The sequence below is a fragment of the Canis lupus genome, chromosome 3 (assembly GCF_003254725.2).
Source record: "Canis lupus dingo isolate Sandy chromosome 3, ASM325472v2, whole genome shotgun sequence".
Classification (NCBI taxonomy): domain Eukaryota; kingdom Metazoa; phylum Chordata; class Mammalia; order Carnivora; family Canidae; genus Canis; species Canis lupus.
In genome coordinates this window covers 25,254,254-25,280,570 of record NC_064245.1, presented here as the reverse complement: position 1 = coordinate 25,280,570, position 26,317 = coordinate 25,254,254, and the positions used below count along the sequence as shown (strand labels likewise).

The window sequence follows — 26,317 nt, the reverse complement described above, 5'->3', positions numbered from 1 at the left end:
TACGCCATACTGAGGTTGCCACTTCCTAGTCCTCTTCTATAATCCCAGCTCGCCTCTTTCCTTCACTACCTTATTTCTTGAATAAGTAATCTATAATACCTTCATCTTTGTCACTCATTTCATCTACAACTCTTTTTCTGTTGATACCTATCAAAATCAAGGTATGGAAATTGATTTCTTCTAAGTTACTAGTTACCTTGTAATCACATCTAGTGTTTTCATCCTCCTTGACCACATTGCAACATTTGACAATTATTGACTAGCTCTTTCTTCTTAAATTCTCTTTCTTTTTTTTTTTTTTTTTGCCTCTGTGAGACTGTTGACAAAGGATTATTCTTATTCTAGCAGGTTATTTTCACTATTATTCCATGGCTAATATTTTCCCTAAGTCAGAATCCATGGGTTGTGTTGAAGGTCAACTCATGCAAACACAGATCAATCCAGAGGGCAAGCATGGGGCTGAAAATGAGAAGCCATATCAAGAGTCATTACTATAGAATCTTGGGTAATTACCTCAAGTAAAGCTGCAGTGCCCATAGCATTTCTGTTTGACAGTTGGCATTCTGACAAATCAGACTGACTTAAAAACACATGGTTAGAATCTGACAACAAAAAACTTGACTGGGATTCCATCTGTCCCTCTGTCCCTCTGGCTGCCTTATGAACCCATCGACCAATCTTGGTTTCTACACTGACTCTCAATACTTGGGGAAGAGGCTGTAGCATATGCTGGACATTCTTGAAGTGGGATTCTAACTTCCAAAAATGTTTTTCCAAATCATACTCATTTGGTGACACAGGGTGTTGGAGTTAACCAGCCAGGAGGAGTCTGGTGTCTTTTTTTTTTTTTTTTCTACCACTTATTACGTCTTGTGTTGTTGGGAATGATACAGAAGGTAGTGGTGGGAAAAAAAGAGAGGCTCTGCCCTAGAAGCAATTTTGGGTGGAACGTGAGAGTGTTAAGACTTTAGATTGGTTTGAGAAGTAATTAGAGTTTTTTTAGTGTGGTTTGTCTATATCTCCTCCTTCTGAGGGGTAGTAGGTTCTCCACATTAGGGCATTAACCAGCTTGCTGGTGTGTCATTAGGTTCCTAAATCTGGAATTTACATTCAAGTTAGTAAGGAGTACTGAGAGTCAGAGAGACAGACCAAGTCAGAATCTGTTAAAGCTGAGATTGAAGCCCCAGGAAGTGCAGTACAAACATTGACACCTCCTTCTTCCCCCAAAGTAAAGGGAAGAGGACCTGAGTGACTGTCCCAAGCAATTTGGAGTGTGCTGGATCTTTTTTGCATTTCATGGATGAGTAGTGTTTGAGTGTGTCAGACATGTTTAAGGGTTAGGCAAGAGTGAAGAGGTAGTGTGGATATGTGGGTAGGAGAATCAGATGAGGTCTATAATTTGAGTGCTTTCTCCTAGCTCTGGTCCTCGTCCCTGTTCCTTGTTTTAGTCTCTTGCTTATTTGAGGGTAACTGGTGAGTCTTTCTGGATGTTCTGCAGCTGTGGCAGGTATTGGTTGGTAACTGGGGTTATTTATATCTTTGCTCAGAGGTGATGGGAAGCAGCTGAGTGGAAGTTGTGGCATCTAGTGTTATCTCCCCTAATCAACTGCTGCTCCTTCAGCACAGGATCCAGAGCTTACTTATTTTGTAGCACTTTCTCAGGAACTCATTTTGAATGAGGGATATACCAGAAGATGTATTATAAAGAACAACCTATAGAAAGTTTTATTTTTTTAAAGGTTTATTTATTTGACAGAGAAAGAGAGAGAGAGAGAGAGAGAGAGTGAGCGCATAAGCAGGGAGGAGAGGGAGAAGGAGACTCCCTGCTGAGCAGGGATTCCCAACACAGGGCTCCATCCGAGGACCCTTAGATCATGACCTGAGCTGAAGGCAGATATTTAACCAACTGAGCCGCATAGGCGCCACTAGAAAGTTTCATTCTTCTAGAAAAGCTTTTTGCGAAAATATCCAACGTGGCATTATTGTTGTATGATAGGCATTTTATGAAATAGTGAAATAATGAAGAAAACACCAAGAATATACTTGTCTGAAATCTGTTGTTTATAGAAGCTCCAAGGTACATTAACATGAAATTTCAATTGCCATTTATCCCAAAGGACCAAAAATGTCATATTTGACCGAAGATTTTTTTTAAAGTTTATACAGCTTCCACACTGGAGCTTTTACATATGATTGGTAGTTTAGTGTTCTTTTTAAAAATAATAAACAAATGAATGTTTCAGGAAACCTGTGATAGACTGAATCAGGTGGAACTGATTTAATGTTATGGATAATTACATAATTAGTGCTGTAAAAAATAAACCACACTATCTACTTGATGGACTGGAGCTGCTGTGGAGGAGGTGTGTAATTATACAATCAGCATCCTCCTCCTATGCTGATTCTAGGTAATCCTTTCTCTGCCTTGTCAGAGAAGAGACTTCCTGTCTTGTGTTTCCTGATGTTATTTGAGTGAACAGAGCTGAACATGGAATAGTTTCTAGTCCTTTGATAAGTCTCTCCATGCTCTGTGTCTATGTGAGAGCATCCTCTGAGACCAGTTCCTTTCAAACTTTTTGATATAAACTCACAGTAAGAAATATATTGTACAGTAGGACCTAGTACATTCCACATACACATACTTGAAACTAAGTTTTATGAAATAATTTGTTTTTATATATCCTGCTTTACTAATCTACTGTGCTGTATTTAATTTTTAAAAAAAAAATGCTAGTTGAGGTCCACCACTTGATTTCAGAACCTGCTGATGGCTTATGATCCTCATTTGGAAAATACTACCTAGACTTTTGGTGATTGCTAATGTTAGTCAAAAGGATTCTTAGAGTAGTGTAATGGGGCTGCTGTGAGCTTTGGGTAGTAGGTGGTGTAGCATGGTTGATAGAACAAGGGCTTTGGAGTTGGGCAAATTTGGTTTTAAATCCCACTTTCCTTCATTTTAACTGTGTACTTTGAGCATGTAACAGCCTTTCTGAGCCTCAAATCTCTCCTTTGTAAACCTGGGCCACAAATACCTAAGGGAGTCAAGTGGTGGGGAGTCAGAGGCTGTGCCTAAGCGGGGTTGATGTGTGCATTAAATGATACCATGGAAGAAACACCTGGCCACTGCTGTGAAAGTAAAACACATATTGCTGGCAGTGTTTCATAAAGTTTATATTCCTTTCCCCTCTCTTTTTTCAGCATCAGACATATCAACACTTGGAGGGTATGATAATGGTCCCTGCCTCACAGGGCGGTTTATGAGGATCAAAAAGGATAATGGGTGCAAGAATGAACAAATGTTGATCTTTATTGGTGCAAATTAAGGCAGCTTTACTGTTTCAGAGTCAATGTATGCAAGGGGGGTAGAGTCCTACAATGGTTAATTGACTATAGTGGAAAACAAAACTGGTTCTGAAATTCTGTGTTGTGACTGTTAGCAGCAAGGATTGTTTGGAGATACAGTGGTGTCGCATGTTGATATTGGAGAGCTGCTACCGAAACTGCCAAAGGATGATTTATAACAGTGCCCCTTATAAATTGCGGTGTACAAGTTGTTCCATATTGCATTATATGTAGAATTTAAAGAAACCTAGAAATTATTCAACAAAATTTTTTTTCATCAGGGCCTGGAAAATGAACATCAGAAGAGAACTAATTACCTATTGTATAATATTGGTCAAGTTTTCTTTACCTTAACTGGAATACAGTATAATAATGTAATTGTGAGACTTAGTAAAAATATAACCTCCATTTGCATGGAACTTTGGAGAGGGGAGAATTATCATTGTACAATTGTACGTTGTTATAAAATTACCTCCTTTTCTTTCAATGTGTTATAGTTTTTACTACTTCTGAAACAGTTCATGACTTTGATGTGCTATTTCCTCTCTTGTTCCAAATTTTAACTTTCTTGACTGAAAGGAAATTTCTTGGTTTTTATGCTGTCTGTGCTCCTCTCTTCCATGCATCTTTTCTCTGGGATTCTACTGATACTGTGATTATTTAGTGGTAACCTGGGCTTTGTTGGTTGTGGGAAGGGATATAAATCAGCTAAGGCAAGTATGAAGCGATGGCAGCTACAAAGCATCTTTTCCATCTCTTATTTTCCGCAGTGCCTGATCTCTGCTTGCTCTGAAATGTTTCAGTCTCACTTTAGGTATATGTTGGTTGATTGTACTTAATTTCTATGCCTCTTCTATGTTTTTTGCCTCTTACATCACGTTAAGAAATCCCCTAATGCTTGTGTTAAGTACAGATCCCCTGAACAGACGTTCAGGCCTGGCTCCTTTAAGACAGAAGCTACCTTTTTCTCTGCCAGAAAGCTCATTGTAAACTGAAGGGCTTAACCAAAAAGGGCTTTAAAGTAAATTGAATATTGATAGAGAAAGGAGGTTAATTGGCCCTAGTAACGTGGTTGCTAAGGAAGCATTTTCCTGATTGGGAGAAAACTCTCCTGGGTGTTCTGCATCTTGTTGTGGACCTAAGATGCTTTGTTTTATCTCTTGCTTTCTGTTTCTGAGTTGGAAGAGGAAAGAGCAGAAAGCTATCAGAGGAATGAAAAGCTGTGGGAAGCAGATGGTTGCTCTCTCTTAGCTACAGAAAGAGAGAGCTAAATACTGACTAGCAACAAGCCAATGCCAGCAAGGACTCTTTGTTTAAGGCAGGCAGTTGGAAATATCATGAGGGCAAGATATAAAGAACTTGCATAGGAGAACATAGAGAGGTTGGACTAGGGTTTTTTTCAGTTCCTGAAAACATGCAGGTGAGAGAAATTAAAGGACATTGTGAGGGGATATCCAACAATCATGTTAAATAATAAGGTTACATGTTTTCAATAATGAGGTTATTAAGAGAAGTTATTTAGCTTGTATTTAGTTTACATTTTGAAGGTTTTATACTATATTATATGTTAAATTCAGTAGATTTAGAATTAGTTTGTTAATCTATAATTATTTTAAACAATGTTTAATTACAGACATCTCTTTATGTTATCATATAGTTTACTGCTTAGTATAATAAAAGTAAATTTGGAATAAATAAATTAATAATTTCCAGTGAAATAATTTTTTTTTCCAAAACAAAAATGTCTTTGAATATTGACTAATCCACATAGGCTAAGCTCTCTGATTACCCTTAAGAACTTAGTGAAATATCATTTCTAGTAACTCAGGGAGTTAGTGCCTACATTTTAATTTCACTTTTTTTTTTTCATTCATTGCTTCATTCAACAAATGCTTCTGAATATCTGTTGAGCATTAAGCATTGTGTTAAAGGGTACCCAAAGATACAAAGCTCCTAGGAAGTAGAGACATACTTCTCAGGAGAGTTTGGAAAAATGAAAATAGTTTTGATGCCATTTTATGGTCTGTTTTAGGCTTTCTAGGTTTTCTTCATTGTTGGCATTGAATATTATTATTTGTACTGAGTATTATTATTCAGCTTTTTATGACACTTTTAAATTGTGAAATTCTTTTCAACAGTTTTATTTGGATTTTTTTTATAGACCCAGACTTAAAGAGACAACTAGAAGTTCTTGGCTCCTCCTATGACCCTGGATATGGTCCTCTTTGATAACTTCCCTGGTATATATCTGCTTTTCCTAGCCATATGGTTCTTGTACTCTGAGTGTGATAGGAGGATTTCGGAGGAAAAGCAAAATGCAGTGATCCTTTTGAGGGCCTCTGATTGTAATAATATTCTCAGAGAAGCTAGTTTACCATGGAATTACTTAAGTATAACCAGAGGGCTTAGTGAATATATGGTTGGTCATCAGTGATGACTCTCACACTACAATGCCAGACAGCATATAAAACACATTGATAGAATAATAGACTAAAACACACTGATAGACTAATAGACTAAATTGGACTCCCTCAATAGGATAGTAATAGAATAACATTAAATGTATGGAGAGTACTCAATGGTCTTCTTTTTTAATGCAGAGGTATAGGTACCTTCTGATAGTTAAAAATATTTGTATGCTAAGTCCACATTTTCAGATTTATCTGCTCCCTAATTCTGATCTTGTCTCACAAGCTATTAGTCTAGGCTTCTTATATCCTTTGTAGCTTGCTTGGATTGTCTTTCAAAGATTTGAGGTTTAGTTAATGAATGGTGTCTTCTGGAGAAAGGAGAGCAACAAATATAAAATTCATTGCTAAAAGGTAAATATTTTGTAGATTTTGAGCATAATGATGACTAATGAGAGAGCACAATGAGAGAAACTGACATTTGTAATGACAATATTTAGTGGCCCTTTGGATGTCATATTTATTTTAACTCCGCATTCATTACCTTATAATAAGAGTATTGTTTTTTTTTTTGTAGCTATGAGAGAGACTACACTGAGCTGAGATTAAAAATTTTTTTTTAGAACTCAACTGCTTCTATTAAGATGAAGCTCAGCTTGTAAACTCATTAAGTAAGGACCTTAGGCAGTTCTCTAGTGTCGAGACAGAAAGCACAGTATTGCAGACATCTTTGCATCACCGTCATGAATGACCTTGAAGGAAGTCAGCGCTTCATAAAGCAAAATCCTCTCTGTGGCACTTCGTTCTGATTTGATTGATGCTTTAGAAAAAGCTGTAAGATTTTCTTTTCTTTATAGTGTGGGGCCTATACTTCTTATACTTCATAGATTTTTGCACTTGTCTGGAGTATTTTGTTGGCAGGTTCTTATAGGTTCTGATCTTTCACTGACTGTAATACAAGTAAGCAGTGAAAACTCTCTCCTTTGATCAATTATTATTAGGGAGTGAAGTCTTGGTGCAGTGGGATCATAGTTTTTACGAATGGAATAATACTGACTTTCTAACTTGAGTGTAATACAATCATTTTTCTTCTATCATAATCTTTCTAAGCATCTCAGTTGGTCTCAGGGTCTTTAATACTGAGATTTTATGATTTATATTATTCAAAAGATATAATACATTTCTGTCTAGCCACTCTCCACTGTGATTTCTGAGATTGATAGTTCCCCTTCTTTTAGTTTTTACCTTTATGTTAGTAAAGGTTTAGTATACATTTTTATATCCAAAGAAGACGACACCAGAAATCTTAGAAGATAAAATGATTATTTTACCTCTTTGGAGTTACCTGGTCATCTCCTATATAAGAAGTTAAAAGTAAGGATATTGCAAAGGTGTAATCATTCATTTGTCTTCTGTGACCATTGCTGTAAGAATATCAGTAGAAAATTCCTCAATTCTGGAAGGTGTGTAAAGGCTACATTGGGACTCTTGGGGCTAGGTGTTTAGGAGTTCTCAGGTGGAGGTGGAGCAAATACCAGGTGCAATCCGATGTATTGCAGAGACCATTTAGAGCTTTCTTCTCTCTACCAGGGTCAGCCTGTGCCTTACTTTTCCCCTTTGGGATCTGAATTCGTGATTCCTGACCTACTTTAGGCTAATCTGACACTGGATTTTGCATTTGATTGGCCCACCTCCTGCTTTTCCTTATCCTTGGTCCCTCATGAATCTCCAGTTATTTCTGACCACAACCTTGTAATTTGATTCAAATTCCTGTTGTCTCTTCTTTGTTTTGCAGTTTGGTTTGATGCTGTATAGTTCTGGCTGAACTAAGCCAGTCATTCGGTTTTTTTTTTTTTTTTTTTGGATAGACTTCCAGTCCTAGTCATTAAACTTCTGTCTTATGAAGATAAAAAGGTAAAATCAGACTTGTTTTTTTTTTTTTTTCTATGCCCCTTGGCCATAGCAATACATATCTTCTGGAATTCAGTGAAGTGACTATGTGAGAAATTTTGAAGAAGGTAGTAAAAATATGAGAAGTGTAATTTAGGAACACCTAAATACCTGTTCTTTTAGATCTTCTCATTTCTTGAACCCAGAAATAGCTCAGTAAATAGGTACTTAGCCAGGCTGAGTTTTTTTTTTTTTTCTTCAATTACTTGATTAACGTCATGTCTCACGGGCAGCTTCATTTTGAAGACCCTCTTGAGAGTCTTTGAACATCCTTAATTTATTCTAAGTCCCTTATATATTTTCTGGCTGATGGACGTCTAGATTTTTCTCTTTTAAAAGTGCAGTGACAAAGTTTCAGCCTTTTATCCAACTGTTAGTAACTTTTCATTCTTTTTTCTTTTAATTTAAATTCAATTTGCCAACATATACTATAACACCCAGTGCTCATCCCATCAAGTGCCCTCCTCAGTGCCTGTCACCCAGCTATTTTCATTCCTTTTTTAACCTAACTACTGAAATGATTAGAAATCCACTTACTTTCATGAAATAGAAAGCAAATCAGTAAGTATGGAAGACCGAGGCTTTAGTAAACAAAGATATACTTATGATTTTTCCAGATAGTCACAATCAAGGTTCTTCAAAATTGATTTTGTAAACTAGGTATATACACAGTTATAGCAGAAAATTTTAAATTATTAATGGCACTCATGGAATATAGAATTGCAGTAGGTACTCACTAAATTTCTAAGACACTTTTGTTCTACTAAGCTTGTAAAGTAACAATGGATATTTGCAAAAATTTGGTCAAAAGTTTGAGCAGGCTTTTAGAAAAGGTTTTGTAGCTTTGTTCAAAAGCTATATTAAAGGACTATTGTATTTATTTCTAATTATTTCATATTAGGCCCTCAGATGCATTTAAAATGTCAAAATATATTTGTGAATTGATTATTGGTTAATTACAACATGCATTTTGGAGTAATAATGGATTAAAATTGGTACTATTGAAATAGAATAAAAGCTTAAGAATTTTAAACAGATGTGACTGTGGATGTCACATAAAAAGTCTTTAAAAAAATTTTAACTGGGTCAGTGGTGGATTCATTATAAGATTTTGAATGAGTTCTTCACCAAATGATCATTTCCCATTGCTCATCAATTCAATTCTCAAGTTTTATTGAATAACTACTATGTACTACTTAGTATAAAGAAAAAGTAATCAAGATGTTATTCCTACTTTCAAAAAAATGTTTAAAAGCTACGTATTTTAACAAACAAGTTGAGTGGATTCCATAAAGAAAATACTTTCTATTATTATGTTACTGTTATTTATGAGCCCATTATAATTTATAATATGAAATAATGGAATAAAATTAAAAGTGGCAATAGAATTAACAAAATGAAACCATGAAAAGCAACAATAGACAAAGTAGTAATAGCTTTAGGGATATAACTGAAATACAAAACATATGTATATTATAATCCTCCTTTGCATGTGCTCAAGTGATTGTTTTAAGTATATATTTTGACTCTATATTGCTACCTAAAAAAACACTTTAAAATGTGGTGGTTTTAAGTAATAATCTGAGACTAGAGTCACCTGATGTCTCAAAAGGACTCTACATCCAAGGTGGCTTTTTTGCTCACCTTTGACACCTTAATTCAGATAGCTGGGATACTTGGGGCTGGCAGGACATCTCTTTCTTTCTACATGACCTCTAAAACGTGGATGTTTTAGGGTAGTTAGATTTCTTAGCTGCTAGCCTTCTTTCCCAGAACACAGAGTCCAAGAGACTCACATGACACACCAGAAAGGCTTCTTACAAACTTAACCTTGGAAATCAGGCAACATCACTTCTTTCACATTCTCGTGATCAGAAATGAGTCTCAGGCCACCCAGCTTCAAAGGCAGGAAACCACACAGGGGCCTGTATACACTCAGAAGGCATGGTTTATTGTGACAGTGAGGAGGAGAGAGAGGAAAGAGGAGCTACCACAATGTATAACGTTTTTTTCATAAGTGCATTATAATCATTTCACCATAGATTTTTATAAAATTTATATCAGCATACTTCCAAAATGAAAATTCACACTAATTTTTATAAGGAACAATATTTTATGGCTTAATTATACATTCATCTGTAGGTTAGTAAGGGTTTTGGTTACAATGAGAAAAATAAATCTTTCAAAAATATTGGCCTTAATCCTTTCATTTCAATTTATAACGAGAATATAGTAGGTGCAGAGTATTGCCCAGTTCATTAGGGGAATGATACTGGGAATTCTAAGACCCTGTTTTACAAGACCAAGCACTTAAGCAAATGTTAGTTTTTGAGACAAGGTTAGCGCATCCAAAGTCAAATAGCAACCCACAGCAGTGACACAAATTTTCAAGGAAGGGAGAGATAAATATGGTCTGAAATTATTTAGGAAGGCTTCATAACAGAATTGAGGCAACGCTAAGGACCGAAGAATGGATGAAGTTTTCGGTAAATGAAAAGTCCAAGGACAGTATGATCTTGAGTATGTATAATCACTCAATATTTTGAGAAGTGCTGTGTAATAATGGAAATTGTTATTATGGGGGCTTAGGAAATCCATCCCCTAATGAATGGAACAGATCCATGTAAGGTATGACTAGATGGAGGGCTTTTGTATTGACATGTGTTGTGAATTTCCCCTGTTCAGCACTCATTTTTCACTTCTCTGATTAGGTACTTTTATTTTCTCTTAACTGATTCATTTGGTGGATATTTACTGAACTCCTACTGTATTTCAGAAACTGTTCTATATGCTGGAGATACAGTAGTGAAAATCACTGTCAGTATCACGTAGGAATCTTTGCTTATGTTCCTTAACTGAGAATTATTTCAAGACAGTGAATCAAAGTGTCTTACATCCCCCCTGGCCTAGCGTAAGCCCATGACTAACAGATGGAGGCCCAAGGATGGAGAATGGATGGAGTTGACTCATTCTGACTGTGGTGCCCTGAGGAGTCTATTAGGTCTTTTCAACTAGATCCCCAGAGCTAGTTAAATTTTTCCTTAAATTCTGGTAACTACCACCCATCCTTTTAATAAAAAACCACTTTTTGTTTTGTTTAGCCCTAGAGTCAGTTTCTATTGCTTGCCAGTGGTGAGCCTATAAGACAGTATTGTATGCCTATGTCTTTTCCTAAGGGATTTGAACTACATTGTGTAATCATAAGGCACTTTTGGCAATATTTGAACAGAAGCTTTATTTATTTATTTATTTATGTATTTATTTATTTATTTATTTATTTATTTATTTATTTATTTATTTATTATCTTAAGTAGGCTCCACACCCAGCATGGAGCCCAGCGTGGGGCTTGAACTCACTACCCTGAGATCAAGACCTGGGTGGAGATCAAAGGTCTAACGCTTAAGCAACTGAGCCACCCAGGCACTGCCAGAGAGCTCTATTTTTCAGAAGGTTTGGAGATGTCTTGATAGGTTAGAACAGGGAGAGATTTCAATTTGATTGACCATAAGAAGTCTGTTAAAATGTCCACATATATAGGAATAAAGGGGTGGGTTAGGCTGATTGCAGTATAAAGAAGTGATGGGGAAGAGCAGGGCTAGGGCTAGTGTAAGGCAAGAGAGGCATACTAACTGAGCCTCCTTAAGTTTTTTGCCCTAGGTACCTCTCTTACCTCATCCCAGACCTCACGCCAGAGATGATATTTAAAGGAAATATTGAAAGGCTTGATGACTAATTAGGTACAGGGAGTAATCAGAGTCATAATTGCACCTGCAGATACTGTTTCTACCTTTAACTCAAAAATACTGTGTAGGGTAAACTTTACTATTTCCATTTTCCTGGTTTTTTTTTTTTTTTTTTTTTTTTTTTTGTTCGTTTTTTTCATTTTCCTGAAGGAAGGTCGGTGAAAGGTCTAGGTCACCTATGTAATAAAGGAAAGAACTGGGGTATAGGAAAAAGAGATTGAAAAATGAGAATTCTACTAAGCATGTGAAGAATTAGTGCCAGTTCTATACAAGCTCTTTCAGAAAACATAAGAAGAGGGAACACTTCCCAGTTCATTTTATGAAGTTAGTATAACACTGTTACCAAAATCAAACAAAAGATAGTACAAAAATTAAAACTATAGGCCTATATCCTTTGTGAATATAGATGTAAAAATCCTTAACTAATATTAACAAATAGAATTCAGCAATATAAAAATAAAATAATTCACCATGACCAAATGTGATTTGTCCTACAGATGCAAGAGTAGTTCAACTATTTGAAAAATAAATCAATGTAATTCACTCTATTAACTAGGTAAAGAGGAAAAATGACATCATGTTAATCAACACAGAAAAAGCATTTGACAAAATTCAATACCTGTTCATGATACAAACTGAAAAATAGGAACAGAAGAAACTTCCTTTATTTGACAAAATGTATAGTTAGTGTTCTGTTTAATAGTGAAAGATCAAATGCTTTCCTCCTACAACTGGAAACAAATCAAGATCCTCTCCCCTCACCATTCTTATTCAAATAGTGAAAGAAGTTCCATCCAGTGCAGTAAGGCAAGAAGAGGAAGTAAAAGGCAGATTGAAAAGGAGGAAATAAAACTATCTCTATTTATAGATGACATGACATGATTTTTTATGTAGAAAATTCTAAGAAGGGGCACCTGGGTGGCTTATTTGGTTAAGCATCTGTCTTCTGCTCGGGTCATGATCTCAGGGTCTTGGGATTGAGCTCCTCATTGGGCTCCCTGCTCAGTAGGGAGTCTGCTTCTCCTTCTCCTTCTGCCTCTTCCTCTGGCTTATACTCTTGCTCACTGTCAAATAAGTAAATGGAAGAAAATTTAAAAAAGAAAATTCTAAGAAATGTCTTTTAAAGAATACAACAAACCTAAAATTAATAAGTTAGTTTATCAAGGTCACTGGATACAAGAAAACATACAAAAATCATTTGTTTTTCCGTATACTAGCATGTGCACGATGACGTTAAAAATATCACTTACAGTTGCTCCAAAGAATTGGATGATAACTATTTTCCCTAAGTAGATATATAGATTTACACAGTTCCTATAAAAAATCTCAGCAAGACTTATTATAGATATAGATAATATTGTCCTAAAATTTTTATGAAAAGGCCAAAGAACTAGAATGGGAGGAATCAATGTACCTGATTTTAAGACTCATGGTCACAAGAATAAGGATTGTGTGCTATTAGTGAAGGGATAAATACATTGTTCTCAATGAAATAGAATAGACTCCAAAAATAGACCCACATAAATATATCCAACTGATTTTTGACAAAAGTACAAGAACAATTCAGTTGAAGAAGATAGCCATTTCAGCAACTGTAGCTGGAGAAATTGGACATCCAGAAGCAAGAAATGAACCCTGACCTGTCTTATACCTCATACAGAAATTAAGTCAAAATGGATCATAGGCTTAAAAATACAATATAAAACTATAAAGCTTCTAGGAAGAAAGTAAGAGAGAACTTTTGGAATCTAGGACTATGCAAAGAATTTTTTGACTTGAGACCAAAATCATTATTTATAAAAAGAAAAATCGATAATTTGGACTTCCTCAAACTTAAAAAGTTTTATTCTGCAGAAGACCTAGTTAAGAGGATGAAAAGAAAAGTCACAGAGTGGGGGATATTATTACAAACCACATATCCAACTAAAGGACTATTATTGAGAATATATAAAGAGCTCTTGAAACAAACAATCTTGTTGAAAATAGGCAAAAGACATGAAGGATTACTGGAGAGGACATAAAAATGCATATTAAAATCACAATGAGATATCAGTACATACCTATCAAAATGGCTAAAATAGACATTTAAAACAAACAACCCAGATTCAACATGAAAGCTGGCAAGGATACAGAGAAAGAGAATCACTCATAAACTGCTGGTTGAAATGTCAAATGACATAACCCCACTGGAAGAAAATTGGTATTTTCTTAAAAACTAATTCTTCAACTACCCTTCAGCCTAGCAATTATATCCTCAAGTGTTTGTCTTAGAGAAGTGAAAACATATGTACATCCAAAAACCTGTACACAGATTTTTATAGCAGTTTTATTTGTAATAATGAAAAACTGGAAACAACCCCTTAATGGATGAATAGTTAAAAAAAGCAAAACAAAACTGTGGTGCAGCCTTTCTATGGAATATTATACAGGAATAAAAAGGAACAAAGTACTGATATGTACAACAGCCTAGATGAGTCACTAGAGAACTATGCTGAGTAGATGAAACCAATCCCCAAAGATTATGTAATGTATGATTCTATTTATATAGCATTCCTTAAATGATAAAATTATAGATTGGAGAGCAGATTATTAATTGCCAGGGTTAAGGAGAGGGTGAAGATGGGAAAGAAATGAGTATAGCTATGAAAGGGTGATATAAGGGAACTTTGTGTGATGGAAATGCTCCGTGTCTTCCCTGTACTGGTGTTCATATCCTTTGTTTTAATTTTGTACTCTCTCTATATTTATCTCTCTCTCTCTCTCTCTCTCTCTCTCTCATCTCTCTCTCTCTCTATATATATATATATAATTTTTTTTTTTTTTTTTTTTTTTAGAGAGAGAGAGCATAAATGGGGGTTGGGGGAAGGGACACAGAGACAGAGAGAAGGAAAGAATCTTAAGCAGGCTCCATGCCCAATGTGGAGCCCAACTCAGAGCTTGATCTCACGACCCTGAGATCATGACCTGAGCTAAAATCAAGAGTTGGGTGCTGAACTGACTGAGCCACCCAGGTGCCCCTAATTTTGCATTATATTTTTGTAAGAAGTAACAGTTGAGGGGAATTGAGTAAAGGACACACTTCTTGTATTATTTTTTAGAATACGTGTGTATCTGATGTGTGTTTATAATCATCTCAAGATTAAAAGTTTGTTAAAAAATGATTTTAGCTTTCAAAGCTAACAAGAGAGAATGAAGGTACTTTTTTAAAGTAACTAGAAAAATCTTATTCTTCCAGTGTGGGTGGTTTCTACAACTTATTAGAAAAATCCACTGAAAGAACAAATTAACACAAATGTGATGATGTTTGATAAGCTCTTAACATCATAGAGATTTCTGTATATTTTAGAAAGAGAAAACTTACTGACTGAAACGAATCTCTTTTAATTGAGGTGATTTCAGGCAACATGACCATATTAAGGAGTAATCCTAGTAGTTTGGGATGTTTTGTGGGCAGGGAGTAATATACAGGCAGGCAATTCTTTCTAGGTACCCCATTTAGAAGTCAGCTATCCTGCTATGTCTGCCTTTTTAAAGCTTTTTTTCCCCCTTCTCTTCAATTCAGTGGCTTCCATGACACTAATAAAGGAAAGTTTGACAATGGAGTAGAGCTAAAAGGCAACTCAGGAGTGATTATTTGAATGTGTACTTTTTCACTTCAAGTTAAGAATTGGATTGCTCCTTTAATATTGTTAGCATGCTTTGTTGGTAGGGACATAGGATTTAATCTTGCTATTAAATAATTTCCATAAAATGTCTTCTTACATATTTTGTGCTAGGGGACTAAGAAATTCCCAGGAGACTTGCATGTTGACAGAGTCCTACCTAAAATTTAACAAGATCTATTTTTCCCATAGTTTTGTAATGTGGAAAAAAATTGACTTGCATTTTACCTAATATTTGTAGACTGCAGTGAAGGCCTTTCAAGAAGTGTTTTCAGTTGGATTAATACCGACTTAAGGTCATTTGGTTAATACATATTCAGGGAGCTGTAGACACCACATTTTAAAATCAGGGTTAATTAGTACCAGAAAAATCATATTATAGTGAATATAATACTAAAAAGCTTTCTGAATTATAAGATTATTTCCATAACAAAATGTTGGAAAACACATGTTTCTGATTTTCTTCCTGAAAGGAAAAAATAATTGTATTTACAATAAAGTTTGCATATACATACTTAAGATGGAAATATAGAATTTTTCAATGAAAACATTACTAATTTGGTTTAATAACTTTTGTATTTGAAGGTGAGTTTGGACATTTTTCTTTTGGATTTATCCCATTAAGTTATCCTGAGAATTTAGTATATGGTAAAAGTAGTATTCAAATCAGTGGAGGGAAAGAATGGTTATTTATTAAATATTATTAGGATAAATGGATAACTATTTGAAAAAACAAGATTGGGTACCATCTTCATATCATATGCCCAAACATGTGCTAAAAGTACAAATTCAAATATAAAAGCACTAAAGGAAAGGTATAGGTTTATGTTTTTAGAATATTAAGTGGCAGGGGCTTTCTAAACATGATACTAATAACAACAAAATATGTTTCTGATTTTTATTGATGTGTAACAAACCATCCCAAAACTTCGGGCTTAAACCAACCGTATTGCTGTATCTCTCTTAAGAGTTTGTAGTTTGGTTAGTTAGGTTTCATCTGAACTCATGTGTGAGGCTGCTTTGTACTCTAATGCTAATCAAAGAAATACTAATAGAAACGATTGAGACATACCACTTTCACCTTACATATTGCCAAGGCAGAAAACAAATGATAAATACTGGTGACAAAACAGCTTCTAATACATGTAGGTAGAATGTAAATTGCCTTAGTCTTTCTGGAATGCAATCTGGTAATATGTATGAAGATATAAAATAGTTACTTGTCTTAGCAATTCTAGTTCTCAAAATTTATCCTAGCAAATCATCCCATAAATTATTATATATATGTATATATATCTATTATATTTATGCCACAGGTAATATAAACATCCAACTAAGAGTAGTTTAATTTTTTAAATTATTTTTTAATGAATAAAATAAGGGACTAAGAATAGTGTTTGCCAGCATCAAATCTGCTTGGATGATGGGATGAGTTTATTACTATCACGGTACAATTAGCAAATACTAATTATCTCTATGTGTGAGACATCTTGAATTTGTTTGGGCTCAATTTTTGTCTAAAATGTGATCTTTGATTATGAGAATCACAGATTATTTTGTCTGATTTCATTTTAACCAGGAGGGGTGATATACTTGCAGCCAGCAATTCCTCTTGTCCTGTCTTCTCCCAGTATGTTGCAGCCCACTGTGGCTCCTACTTGGCTCTTTCTGGCTAGGGAGGGATGGTGTTAGGCAGGAAGTACCAGGGTTTATAGCATTGTTGGAGAAGTCTGGGCAGTGATTTGGTGCCTTTCGTCATGAGGCTCTCTCAGATTTCTCTGGATTTCTAACCACTCCTAGACACAGCCTGGCTCTAAAGCACAAGAAGAACCTGTGTTTCTTAAAACAAGTTGTATTACTTTACTGGGAAAAATTTTTTTTTTTTTAATTTTCAGAATTCAGGCATTTATTCTTCTGTGTTTTTTTTTTATTTTTATTTATTTATGATAGTCACAGAGAGAGAGAGAGAGAGAGAGAGAGAGAGAGGCAGAGACACAGGCAGAGGGAGAGAGAGAGAGAGAGAGAGAGAGAGAGGCAGAGACACAGGCAGAGGGAGAAGCAGGCTTCATGCACCGGGAGCCCGTCGTGGGATTCGATCCCGTGTCTCCAGGATCGCGCCCTGGGCCAAAGGCAGGCGCTAAACCACTGCACCACCCAGGAATCCCTTTACTGGGAAAATTAATAGACATTAATGATCTTGAACTCTTAAAAACATTTCTGTATCTCTGTGCACCCTATGACAGCTCAACTCTGGAGACTTTGCAGAGGCAAGAAGTCGATCAGCTTCTCTCTTTGCCTTACATGTAGTTGCTTGCCACTAATACTGTACAAGAAGAACTAGGGTTTATTACAAAAGATACTACTAATCTTTCACATGAAAACACTGGCACATTAGCTATCACATGGATATCATTTTATAGTCCAATAAAGACTCCTGAAGCATCAATTCTACAGTCTGTCTGGGTTTGGAGTATTTTTATGCACTGCTGTGAGAAAAGCAGGTGCACTCACACATCTATTTCTAAGATTTGTCTATTTTGCCATATGATTTGGGTTTAAAATTTCTGCAGATGTCAATCTCAGCCGTTTTTGCTATTAGAGCGGCTTAAAAGTTAGCTTTTGTAAGTCTAACTTCATATTTATTTTATAACAGCTTAAACCTTGTAGCCTATTTTCTCTCTCAGATATGCTTTTTTTGTGGAATGACTTAAATCCAAAGTTAGCTCAAAATGGAACCCTTCCCCTGTTGGAATATTGCTGTTTTAATACCTTAAAATCTTTTCTAGTTTGTGGTATCAATACTGCTTTGCAATTTCTTTTGCTGCCCTCTAGCTCTTTGGCTCTCCTTTGCATTACAGTATTTCCTTGATGAGGAAATATTGTGCCAAGCTCGGAGTCATGGAGGTGACGGGGCTATAGCTTATAGGCTTACTAGGCCAGCTTTATTATCGAAATCTTGAGAGCTCAAAATGAGACCCATCTACCCAAAATAGGACAAAGTTTGTTAGCTTATGTTAGCATCCTAGTGAGAACTATGAGCTGGCCTGGTAATTTAGCATTTCATCCTAGAGTGACAGTTTCTGTGAACATGTAACATAGACTAATGCCTTTCCTTAGCAAGGGAAATAACCAATTAGTAATTCCATATCCTTTCATACTGTGCTCAGCCATACCCTACTGCCCCAATTTTTGTTGTAAAATCATCTGGTCAAATAATATCTTGTGTCTTTTAACTACTGTCTTTAATGTTCATACTATTATATATATTTCTCTTAAACTATCTACGGAGAAATACCTCTAAAGAGATACCTATGAATTATGTACAAAGAAATATCTTCTGAGTTACCTCAAGGTTAAGGTAAATTAGCTCCATTTATGTAGTAGTAGTTGTGTATGCTTTTTGAAGCAAAAATCTATTTTTAAATTAAGCCAAAGTAGATCCTCTGCAAAATTATAACCAGTTACGTTTAAAATATCTTAAAGTTGTTATATACTTTATAAAACAGAATTTTCAGTCAACTTTCATTTTTTTGTTGAAGAAGGAATTTTTTTTTCTTGAGGAAGAGCTATATAAATACAAAGTATTATTATTACTATCATGGATGCTAATGACCTTTATCCCTACACATACTAGTATTAAAATTTAAAAACACCTTCTTTTTGCCAAACCCAAACATTCCTGAATAAAGATCAGAGGTCACAGAGCTATGATGATTCAGTAGTAAAATATCAAAGTATTTAGAAGGTCTTTTTCAGTCGCTTAAATTATGTGAAAAGGTTTATCAAAAGGTCTAGGACCATCTTAAATTACAGCATAATATTTGCCCAAAGAAGTCTCAAGAGAACTTACAATAGATTCATGCTGCGAGAATTTCAACCTCAGCAACAAGATAGCCGTGTCGAAAACCTAAACCCAAACTAGTAACATGAATCATTTTCTTCATTTAATTTAAAAATACATTTCCAATAATTTCCCATGATAGTAGCTCCATTTTAATAGTTGAAGATGCCAGACTTAGAGGGTGCAAAATAACAGGCATATTTCTACTCTAGCAGAACTTTTTTAAAACTATCATTCATATTGCTCACAAACCAAACAAAGCAATCTTATAAAATTGGGGGTGTTGTTTATTATACCATGTCTGCAGTGATGTGGGCCTAGAAGAAAATTGGTGTAGGGAGCTGGAGAACTCAGAAGGAAGAGAATTGCTATTTTAAAACTGGTTTAACAAAAACAAAAAAATAATAAAGGATCAGATCCATATGAAAATGGATCAGTTGTTGCTCTATGCAAATCTTATTTCCCACTGTGACCTTCAATTTGGATTCTGTATAGTTTTGATTGTCTCATTTACGATGGTCAAGAAAACTGTCTTTCAGCCCAGGCTCTTAGAAGCGAAGGCCAGGTAAAGGTGTTGAATACTTTTAATTTAGATTAATTAATCAATTTTGAGACACAAGAATGAAACATTTTAGTATTTTCTTAGGATTAAGATATTAATATCTAAAGAAATAAAATATATATTAATAGTGAACTGAATTTATTTTCATTGAGCTCAGCCTCTTTTTTCTAATTATTTGCTAATGTTAGTTTTAACATTCTTCAAATAAAGGGATCATTGTTTCTAGACTTTCGTACTTGATTTGACCTAAAGACCAAGCTGTTAGCTAATAGGACCAATGAAAAATTTTCAGGTCCTTTTAGGGATTGAATAAGATTTATTGAAGTAGTTCTAGTTCACTGCAAGAACAATGAGTTCACAAGTACTGAGTAGATAGTTCTTTTTTAAATGGTCCCAAAAAGTCAGCCTGACCAAATTGCATGGAACTTTGTTCAGTTCACCCAAAGCACATAGACTTGTTGACAGCAATGAAGATAGAAAAATGAATCTATAAGAACAATAAAGCAGCATTACATCTTGAATTTAATTTAATTTAGATTTAAGTAGAGACTTGAATTGACATGAACCATGACCAAAAACTAGACAAAACCATGCTAATTTGTAGATCTTCTTTTCCTCACCAAAAGGAAAATAAAAAGCTACTCGAGTGATTCAAACTGTAACCTACCTAGGTTTATATTTTCTTAAACTATTCATTGGGAAAAAAAACCACACACACAAAAAGAAAAATCTAAATAATTTGTTGGCCAAGCTTGAATGTTATTTAATTGAAAAAAAGAAAAAAGTTTAGCTCCCCAAAGAAAAGAATGGATCCAGTTTACCTTCTATCTTACAGCAGTATAATAAATTTAAAAAGTGTTTTCAATGATACCAATATTTTTTAAAGACAGTGATTGTTTATATATTGAGTAATATCAGTTAAGATGTATATAAGGGATAATGGTGTAAATTATTAATTGATAAAGTATTATAATTTGCTATATATGTTTCTCTTAATCAGAAATAATAAATGTATATTTAAATATTCTTTCTGTATATTCTTTTTAAATCTATAAAAATTTTTAAATTAGAAACATTTTTTTAAAGATTTCTTTATTTATTTGAGGGGGTGTGCAGGAGTGGGGAAGAGTGGCAGAGGGACAAACAGACTCCTTGCTGAGCTTGATTGGGGACCCTGAGATTATGACCTGAGCTGAAGTCAGACATTTAACCTATTGAGGCACCCAGGCAACCTTGTATATTCTTTTTTATAAATGAACTGACATTTATAGATACAGGAACCTTTAATTTACAATGACTGAACCTACATCAAATTAATGATTAGTGACAATGCAGTAAATATCTAAATGTTTTGCATTGTGTGTGTTAAACTATGCCTCTTGTTCAGAAAATAGCAGTGTAGCTCTTTTAAAGTCAATAACAGTAATCATAAACAAGATAATTCCATCAGCACAAGTCAGTCTTACTCTGCATATATTAATTTAGCACAGTATTGCACTTAATAAATTATCATTAATCATAAATACATTTTCACATGTGCATATTTAAGTTCTTTAATGTTTGCATCTCGGTTTTTCTGTAGGGCTAAGGTATAAGATACTCATTTCAAATCTGAGAAGCAGCATAATCAGTCTTTTGAAGCCCACTGCAATCAATATCTATGCAAATGGGGTAGTTAGGAATTTACACTGCTTTGTCAATCAATCACTAGTCAAGTCTCCGCCCTACACTCAATGAACTAATAATTTTTTTCTTTTTAAGGAGAAAAGTTTTTTTTTTTCTTTTTAAAGGAAGAGACCTCCTTTTTTCTAAGTATTTGTTGTATAAATGAGTGCTGTAGCTTTGACTGCCTCGGCCTCCTCACACTTACCTCCCAGTGCAGTGAGTCAGGCCACCCTGCCAGTCTCTCTCTGCATGGCAATAGTCAGGTTTTGGGCTTCCTACATGCCACCGGTGGCCTCTTATGGCCCTGTTCTGGGGCCTGAGTTCTTGAAAGGAGCAGGTCTTTGGGAATCAGGGCTGGTTGGACAAGCATCACTAGAATGTTGATTATGTGCTGCTTGCCCACTGGGAGAGAAATCTTCAGTGGATCACTAAAGGGCTCTGTCTTTTGCCTTGATCATGTCAAGTTCTTGCAAAGGACTTGGTGGGAACACAGGATACCTGCTAATAAATAAGCAAAAGCAAGAAGCTAATGAAGAAAGATAGTTAATTAAGTGGAATACTAAAATTGGGGTTCAAGGTTTATTTCCATTGCATGGAGTAATAGACTATAAAAAATATAATAAGGAGAAATCTGAAATTTTTCACTTGGATTAAAGAAAAACAACAAATTAGTAAATGTATACAAAGTAGGAAAAGCCTGCTTTAAAGGTATTTGCAGTAGAAGACAAAACAAAGTAAAAACTAGGTATTTTTTTGGCTACCTATAACCAGGTATGAATCTTTAGTCTTGAGGACTGCTAAAGAAGCTAATGCATCAGGCTATCTTGGAATGACAACAAAGAAGTGAATAATCCCTCTGTTTTCTATTGGTCAATTCCCATCTGGTGGATGCGTGGAGTTCTATTATGACTTTTAAGAAGGATTCTGAAAGGCTCGAGCCTGTATAAACGAGGGTGACCCAGATGATGAAATTGAAAAAGTTAAGAATAAAGAGGATATAGGTAGAATATGATGTTGTTCTTCAAATACTGAAAATGTTGGGATGCCTGGGTGACTCGGTTGGCTATATGATTCTTGATTTCAGCTCAGGTCATGATCTCATGGGTCATGGGATTGAGATCCATGTCAGCTCCACACTCAGCAGGGAGTCTGCTTGGAGATTCTCTCCTTGTGCCTCTCCAATCCCCCCTCTCTAATATAGATAGATAAATCTTAAAAAATATATGGAAAACATATCTGCAGACTCAGTATATGAGTCAGGAATTAAGTTCCTAAATTCTGGATAACAAGTACACACATGGGGTATTCTCTTGTGTAAGTGAATTCTGGGGATGGATAACCAGGGCTGGGAATACTGTTCTACAGAGTCATTGAGGACTCTGACTCTGATGTCTTCAGCGAATGATTATTTCCATCTTCCAGATCACCTCATGGTAAATTACTGGAGTTCCTCCAGTCACATCCCTATTCCAGATGGCAGAAAGAAGTAGGAGTATGATGTAGGGGAAAGGTATACCTCTCCCTTTTTTTTTTTTAAGAGTTTTTTTTTTCCTTTAAGATTTTATTTATTCATTCATAGAGACACAGAATGAGAGAGAGAGGCAGAGACACAGGCAGAGGGAGGAGCAGGCTCCTTGCAGAGAGCCCGATGTGGGACTCGATCCAGGGTCTCCAGGATCACGCCCTGGGCTGCAGGTGGCGCTAAACCGCTGCGCCACCGGGGCTGCCCCCACTTCTCCCTTTTAAGAAGCCTTCCTAGAATTTGCACAGATACTGCCACTGACATTTTTTTGGCCACAACTTAGTCTCATGACCACACTTGCCTGCCTTGGAGGCAAATAAAACCAGTAGATAGGAGCTTAAAATGGACAAATTTTACTAAATATAGAGAAGAATTTCCTAATATTTTTATGTGCCTCAAGTTGAGTGGGCTTTTTTAGAGATACTAATGTGACTATTGTTGAACATTCAAAAGCAACTAGAAAATTGCCTATCAGGGACATTTTAGGGGGAGACATGATAGGTACAGTTCCTTCTGATACTATGTGCCGAGGGGAGATATATATATATATATCTACACACACACACACACACACACACACACACACACAGAAGCCAGCCCAGTTTTAGTTTGATTAACATTTCTTTTAAGAGATTTTGATAAAATTAGATTTCTACTTATTACGGATAAATAAGAACAATTGTTCCTTTAAATGAATACTCCGTATTCACAAAGCTTGTTTTCATGTTTTTCAGAAGCTAGCATTTTCTTTTAATGGAAGGCACTAGTGAAATAGTATTCTGTGGACACATAATGACTTTGCACTTTTAGCAATCTTTCTAACCCTTGAAGTATTGTGCTTTATGAATTTTCTTATTGATTAATTTGCTACTGGAAGTATTAATTGGTTGAACCAAATTTCATTTAGTATAGCTATAAGACAGTTATACTTTAATATTTATGGCACATGGAATGTATAGCTTCAGTCATTTTATGGTGGGTTTTTATTTTCTTTTGTTTTGATTATGTGAATTTCTTCAGAACATATTAGGATGTTAATGTGGCATGTGTTTTGGATTTGTATTTACAATTCTATGATTAAGAGATCTAACATATTGAGGTTATGAGTTTTGTGATTTTAAACTATAGTATTCTGTCTGTACCATAAGTCTGTTGGAGGTAGACTGAAAATGCTTTAGGACTACCTCTAAACCTGTGCCCATTCTTGATATTAAAAAGTTAAACACAATAGTTATTGGATGCCTATTCCATCAGAAAGAGAAGAAGATCTATGTACAATAAAGGAACTTTGGCTTTAGCTGCCATCTTGAGTCGTGTGTGTGTGTGTGTGTGTGTGTGTGTGCGCGCGCACCTAATCTCAGCTGGTCCGCTGGAGACCCCCTGAGCACCAACCCTAGTCCCCCATGTGATCCCTTCAACAAGATCAAAGAAACCATCATGAACCAGGAGAAATTCGCCAAAAGGTAAGCACAAGTGTGCATTGGTGAGAAAGGAATTGCTCACTGAAGGGAGGTGGTTCATAGAACAGCTACAGCTAATGATAAAGTTAAGTTCTCCTCAAAGAAATTAGGGTTAAGCAATATCTCTGGTTTTGAAGAAGTGAATACGTTCACAAACCAAGGAACAGTGATCTACTTTAACAACCCCTAAAGTTCAGGCATCGCTGGCGGTGAACACTTTCACCATCGCAGGCCATGCGGACACAAAGCAGCCGACAGATACGCTACCCAGTATGTTAAACCAGCTTGGTGCAGACAGTCTGACTAGTTTAAGAAGATTGGCTGAAGCTCTGCCCAAACAGTCTGTGGATGGAAAAGCACCGCTTGCTACCGGAGAGGGTGATGATGATAAAGTTTCAGATCTTGTGGAGCATTTTGATGAAGCTTCCAAGAATGAAGCAAACTGAATTGAGTCAACTTCTGAAGAAGATAAAACTTGAAGAAGTGATTGGGAGCTGCTATTTTTTTAAAAGATTTTTAAAATTTATTCCTGAGAGGCAGAGAGAGAGAGAGTGAGACCTAGAGCAAGAGCAAGCGAGAGAGAGCCAGAGCCAGAGGGAGAAGCAGACTCACTGCTGAGCAGGGAGCAGGATTGTGGAACTCCTCAGGACTCCAGGATCATGATCTGAGCTGAAGGCAGTTGCTTAGCCGACTGAGCCACCAAGGTGCCCTGGGAGCTGCTATTTTATGTTATAATTGCTTTTTAAAATTTTGTTCATAGATCTGATAAAATGTAGATCTCTAATCTCTAATGTAGATATTTTTAAGCCCAAGCCCCTTGGACACTATAGCTCTTTTCAGTTTTTGCTTATACATGATTCATTCTTTGCAGTGAAATAAGCTGAAGAAGCTTGGGAATAAAGTTTGAAACAAGGCCAATAAAGTTCTTTGCCTAGTTATAAAAACAAAGAAAGAAAAGAAAGAAAGAAAAGAAAAAGAAACTTTGTTGTCAAGATTCCAAATAAGTAAATCAAGTATTATTAATGGTAAACATTGTTAAAGTACTCTTTTAGAGACTTAAATGAATTTTCCAAAATATAAAAATACTGACCACACTTGGCCTATATTCATTTTCAAGGCATAGTTTTGATTATTTGTATCTACATGTATATGTACAAAAGTATCTGTATCTATTCCTTTTAGTTACAGAGAACAATTCTGGAAAGCATTTTACTTCAGCCTGGGTTCATATGGTACAAGGCATAATAGGACAGGGCTGTGGGGAACTCTTGGGGAGACCGTCCTTTCTACCAGTGTGTAACTGATGCCCTTTCCTAATACTTGAGCAGCTCAGCTCTGTTTTGTGGAAGCAACTGTTACATCCCAGCTGCTTGGTCCTCCTCTTTCTTGGCTTATAGGTCTTATCTCACATGCAGTTTGAAAACTTTTAGTTTGGGAGATCCTAACTTGATCCTTAGATGAAATCCTTAGCTAATATGATAGGCTCTGTGTTGAACTGCCTTGAACCATACCTTCTAAAGATCATGACTTACTTTACAGGAAGAAGGATTAAATTAAGATGGAGGGATTGTTTACTTTTGCCTTTTCCTTCTTTCTTCCCAGCTCCTCCTGAAGAAAAAAAGGGATAAACCTTTTCCACCACTTGCTTTTTCTAAAACCTTGCATAAATAACTCATCAGGCCTCAGGTTCTAACTCAAGGATAATAATACCTATTATGTAAGGATTATGGTAATTAAATTCAGTAAACAACTTCTGAGCTCTTTCTGTATCCTTGGTCTAGTAAAATGTAAAATAATTTCTTTGTAAAGTTTTTAGCACAGTATCTGGTACATAGAGATCAACAATTATGATTCTCTTTGCATTCTAAAATGAGGTCCTAATATGACAGGGACCCAACTGAGCCCATAGTCCCAACTCTTATCCCATGGACCTCTTAGTTTAGCTCTGTCACCTTGTGCTTATGAGATTGGGATTCACCTGCCTGCCCCTTTCTTTTTCTACCACGCATCTATGGTATGGTATGTTAATAGATCCATTACTCAACTTCCCTCTTTTGTCCTGTTTTCCATTTGTCTCCCTCCTTTCTGAAAGACTTCTCTTTCCTTTAGAAATCCATACTAAATTACAGTGTATGTATGTATGCCTGGAGTGGGCTTCACT

At 35.6% G+C, this 26,317-nt stretch overlaps 1 protein-coding gene and 1 pseudogene across 12 annotated transcripts in view; both read left to right on the top strand.

The window, feature by feature from the left end:
- The window catches only part of ATG10 (autophagy related 10), a 223,732-nt gene that overhangs the window by 66,938 nt on the left and 130,477 nt on the right, over positions 1-26,317 (top strand). The window lies entirely within an intron of this gene.
- LOC112653929 (transcription factor BTF3-like) lies at positions 24,026-24,726 on the top strand (annotated as a pseudogene).